Source organism: Alexandromys fortis, unplaced genomic scaffold (genome assembly GCF_014885135.2).
Source record: "Alexandromys fortis isolate MF-2015 unplaced genomic scaffold, M_Fortis_MF-2015_v1.1 scaffold_225, whole genome shotgun sequence".
Classification (NCBI taxonomy): Eukaryota; Metazoa; Chordata; class Mammalia; order Rodentia; family Cricetidae; genus Alexandromys; species Alexandromys fortis.
In genome coordinates, this window is record NW_026068119.1 from 190,187 (window position 1) to 195,326 (window position 5,140).

Sequence of the window (5,140 nt, forward strand, 5' to 3'; positions counted from 1 at the left end):
CCAGAGGAAATGCCCCCAGCAGAGACCATGGTTATGGTATCCTAGCCACCCTGTAAGGGGTTGAGCAAGATGAGGGACTCGGTTCTTCTCCAAATCAACTTTGCCAATTTCTCAAAGGCTTCAGGGAGGTGAGCCAAGAAGGTTTCAAGAATCTGGGGGCAAATCCCTTTTTAAAGGAGGAAGGGATGGGGAGGAAAGGCTTACAGAGCCCCTAGGAGCCTGGATCAAGCCCTTCCAGAAGCCTACCATACACTACTCTCTGATCCCCAAACCACCCACTTATTTCAGACCAGGCAGAGTTCTGGGTAGAATTAGGACAGAATTCCAGGGCCTCTCACTATCCTAGCCATAAGGCTACCTCCTTTCATCTCTCATTTTCTTCTGCCTGTCAGCCTGCCAGCAAGCACCTCAGTGTCCCCATTTGGGCAGTGGAAAGTTTGACTCTGTGAGGCTGTCTGCCCAGAGACACCAAGGGTCTGTCCCTAAGTGACTGAGTGTGTGTCCTTTCAAAGTGTGCTTGAGGCAGGGGCCAGAGTGGGGGGCACGAGGGGGAGGGGTGCAACACAGCCTAGCCGTCTACGAGAAAATTGCTTCCTTTGAAGCTGCCAGGGGGCCGGGAAGCCTGCCCCCTCCCTCCCAGCTGCCCTTCCTCCCTCCTTTTCTCCCTCTTAGCTCCACCAGCCCCCTCCCTCGTCTCCCTCTCCGCCCCCTCCCTGTTCGTCCCCTCCCTGTCGGCCCGCCCAGCCTTTAGCCTCCCTCCCACCGCCTCTGTCTCCCTCTCTCCACACGAACTGCCCAGGAGTGAGCAGCTGCTCCCGGTTGGTCCTGCCTGACGGACAGACACACCGACAGCCTGACATCTTAGCCCACCAACTAACCAGCCTGCACCTGGCTGCTTCCCCCTCCCCAGGTAGGGCCTGCTCAAGCCCCAAACTGACTCCACTCTCCCACAAGACCCCAGTCTGTCCTTGCTGTCTTCATTCCTGGCTATGCTCTCACCTCACTAACCCAGAGATGCCCCATAGCAGCCCTACTGCATCTGCTAGCTCAGTCTGGCGTCTGCTGTCCCACTGTCTGGACCTCCACTGCTCCCTCCACACCCCAGGGTACCCGACTAAGGCTCCTGGTTTGTATTCTTTCCTAGATACCTTGTGGCCCCTTTGGTCCTTATCCCATCTCTGCCTCTTCTCCCCACCCTCTTCCCTGAACTTTCTTCCCACTCTTCCTTTCCCTTTCCCCTCTGACCTTGCTTAGCTGATAAACTCATCCATGCTTTCCCTCTCTGCCTGGGGGGGGGGGGGGGGGGAGGGAGCTTCCCCTTGGCTGCTGCCCAGAATATCACTGAGGCAGAGCTGGGTGACTGGCATGCTGGCTCTACCCACAGCCCTAGCCCTTCATGGCAAGGCCCAGGCACACCCTCCATGCCAGCTAGCCTTGCTCTCCCAGCTCAGCCTTCCTTGGGGGCTTGGCACATGGCCAAGTCAGGGAGGATGGAGCCAAGGAAAAACTCAGCACTGGCACAGTTTCCCCTTGGACTCCCAGGCACCCCTTAGGCACCTTGCCCTGATATTCCATACTCACCACAGACTAATGCCCTGCCTCCACCCTCTTCTGGGCAAGGGGTGGCTCCACCAGAGTCTCAGTGATAGGGGTCCTGGGTTGCCTGCCTGGTTACCTCAGTTCTATCTGTTTCCAGAACCCTCTTGAGCTAAGATGCACAATGGGCAGAGAATGGTATAGATGTAGAAAATTGGGCAACTGTGCCATGTTCCCAGGTACAAATATGGCTTAGGGCCCTGAGGGACCCGTCAAGAAAAGGAATCGAGAGAGAGAGAGAGTCATTTGGGAATTCACCAAGTCTAGTGAAGTTTGGGGGACTGGAGTGCCCTGTCACTACCCCAGGGGTGGAGTCAGGTTCCCATATGCCCAGAGTCAGAGGCACGGAACCCTGCAGGGAGGTGAGGCAGGCAGAGGAAATCTTTTTTTTTTTTTTTTTTTTTTTTTTTTTTAGAGGAAATCTTCATTAAGTCAAGGACATAGCATCTGGGTGGCTCCAGTTTCCTCTTTAGTAGCTTCTATCCATGTTCCTTTGCCCTGCCAGCTTTTTGCCTTGTAATGACTGGGATTGAGACAAGCTGGAGATGCTTCTTCGATGCCAGCAAGGTTTCCAGGGACTGACATCTGGACTTGCAATCAGTTGCCTGTGCCACCCACACCCTAGGAGAACTTGTGGGTGGCAGAGGTACTTTGTGTGGAACATGGCTGTGTGTGACTGCTGTATGGCTGCTGAAGGCCAAAGGGGGTGAATCTTCAGAGGTAGGCGGTGTGGCTATACTGATGGAAGGATGGCAACCTGCCTCTAAGCCACCAGGGCAAGGCAGCAGGAGGAAGCTCTGAGCCAGGGAGTGGACAGGGCTCCACAGCCAGCTGGCCACCTGGGTGTGGCAGCTGCGCCTCTCTGACCCACTCATACACTGGCCCACTTTCACTCCACAGGACTCCAGTCCAGTGCTGCTTCTGCACCCTGCCCGGAACAGGGGTCAAGGCCCTACTGCATGCAACGTGAATCTGGGACCAGCTAGTTTTAGGGGCCCACAGGGATGTGCCAGTCACTGACCATCATGTCAGATAAGTTGCTAGCGCTGGCTCAAATCTTTCTCCAGTCCCTCCCAAGCCCTAGGCTGCTGGAGGATTGGCAACATAGTGGGGCAGAAGGAGAAAGGACATTGTGGAGGTAAAAAGGAGCTTTCTTCAGCCACATTCTGTAGCCATCCCATGACAATGTCTGTATTCCTCCAGTCACAGCGTCAAGACCTCAGAGGAAGAATTTGTAATTAAGGCTATACTTGACAATTTGCACTAGGATCCCCCCTAGGTCACTCAATTCCTGTTCCCTGGTGTTGAGGTGAAGTGGGGACTCCATTTTAGTCTCTCTTTTGCCTGGGCTCTCTCATCATGATCTTTCTCCTGCTCTCCCTGGAGAAACGGAGTCCCATGAGTCTACCTAGAAGTCACTAGTCCTTAGACAGGATTCTCAGCATGCCTCCCCCATGAGGCAGCAATACTGAGAGCCCCTAATACTCCAACTACTGGAACTTCTCAGCTTCCTCGATCCCCCACAACACCCCCCCTGACTACCTCCACATCCACCATGACTCCCTCCGGCTCTTCCTCCTTTGTCCCTGATCCAAAATGCCACACCCATCTTCTAGTCCAAGCAGCAGGCCCACCCCATTGTAAGGAGGCCAGTTGGTTGTAGGGAGACACCACAACACAGGACCTCTCTCATGCCAAGAAGTAGGGGAGCAGTGTGAATGAATGTTCCCGGATACCTAGCCATAGATAAACCAAAGATTTCAGGGCCAGTCCAGTCCCCCTAAAAGGCAAACTAACCAGGGGACTCCTGCTCTGGCCCTGCCCACTGAATTCTGGGGCAATTGGCATTGTTTCTCACCCCTTCCTCACCCCCAGGAGACTCCCATTCCTTTGTGCTCAGGCACACTGGGATGGGGAAGGCCAGTAGCATCACATATTACACCTGGACCACCCACAGAGTCCTTTCTGCAAATCTCACAGGGTGGGGGTGTGGCTCACAGAAGAGAGAGTGTGGTTCACACTTGTCCCACCTAAGACCATCCTCCAGCCTTCCAGAAAAAAAACAGATTCAGGCATTCTCAGAGGGAGGCTAGGGTTTGCTGGGCCAAATCCTCTGGTTCTTGAGAGCCAGGCTTTGTCTTCTGTCCTCTTCCAGGCCATTAAGTCCCTTACCCCACTTTTATATCCCTCAGTCAAAGATGCCTCGGATAAATGTGGGACTCCAGGTCTGTTTCTTCACTCTAATTACCTTCTTCCCTGATTCCAAGTCCAGAAAGCCCCAGGTGTGGCCTTTCCATGGGATTTAGTGGCTGAAAATGAAGAGGTCTTTCCCAACTGACTGCATAAGGCTGGGAACCTCAGGCAGAGCTCCTGGCAACCTGGTATTGGGGAGAGAGTTCAGAAACCCCAAGACATGGGAAGAAAGGGGACTTTCTGGGATCTGGAACGTGTTGCCTTGCTACTCTCTCCAGGAGCAGGGATCGGAATGGCCAGGTAGACAGACACAGTAACCTCTCAGCCTGACTCTTACCTCACTGTGAGGCTGTGGGAAAGAGTTTGGGACAAATTCTCTTAGCCTCACTTAATAGGTGCCTATCAAATGTTAAAAGCATTCTGGTCACCAGGGGCTGGGTAGGTAAAGAAAGCACTTGAGTCTCCTCTTCCACCATTGAGAAGTGACGGCATCCTTCTCTCCTTTGAAAACTCTAGGAGCCCAGACTTTGTTACTAAATGGGAGGAGGTGGGTGGACACATGGGTCAGGTGCAAAGGGACCAGGAAATGTAGTACCTCCAACTGACCAGGGTCATCTGCCATCAGGCTCCTTTCCAGAAGTTTCTCAGTAGAGCATGAGCAAGCAATAGAAAGCTCCCCCTCAATGCACTCACCACCTCTCTATACATACTCCAGGGACTTCTGACTCCTGAATTCAGGTACAGCCCACCCCAAGTCTGTTGGAGAGCTGTATCTGACTGCCCAGATACTCTGCCAGTACCAGGGCCACAGGTGGTAAGATGTGGCCCTGACCAGCTTGACTTGGACTCTGCTCACCTTAGGGCATACAGGAAAGAAAGCACACATCCCATCCCTCTGGTTGACACTTAAATGTTAGGCTGGAGCTAGGTGGCCTTAGAGGGCAGCACGAAGCAGGTCAGGTGTCAGCTCACCTTTGATGATCAGAGGAAGGCAAAACAGTGCCTCGTATCTCCTGTCTCTTACACATGTCCCCACCTGCACAGTCCCAGGAGCCCAGCAGAACTTAGTAGAAGGCAGCATCTTCCAGTTGACGTAGGGTTACTCAGCAGGGTCCAATCCCCCAGAAGGAGGCTGCTGAAACTGTACTTGGTGTCTGCTCCTTGGCAGCTGCCAGCCCCACATCTGCAGGCAAGCTCCCATAGCCTGCCAGACCTCAAGCCTTGCCCCTGCCGCCCTTGGCCTGGCCTGAATGCCTGGCACAGCCCTTCCATGTTCTCAGAGACTGCCAGCATGTCTTGCTTGGCTGTGGCCAGGAGCAATCCTGAGTGGAGAACTACACTGGCTTTCAGA

General features: G+C 53.9%; 1 protein-coding gene across 1 annotated transcript in view; it reads left to right on the top strand.

The window, feature by feature from the left end:
- Positions 1-744: 744 nt before the first annotated feature.
- The window catches only part of Bgn (biglycan), a 12,559-nt gene continuing 8,163 nt past the window's right edge, over positions 745-5,140 (top strand). The window contains exon 1 of the mRNA XM_050125025.1: positions 745-910. The gene's annotated coding sequence lies outside the window, so the exon portion shown is untranslated. The remainder of the gene's footprint in view (positions 911-5,140) is intronic.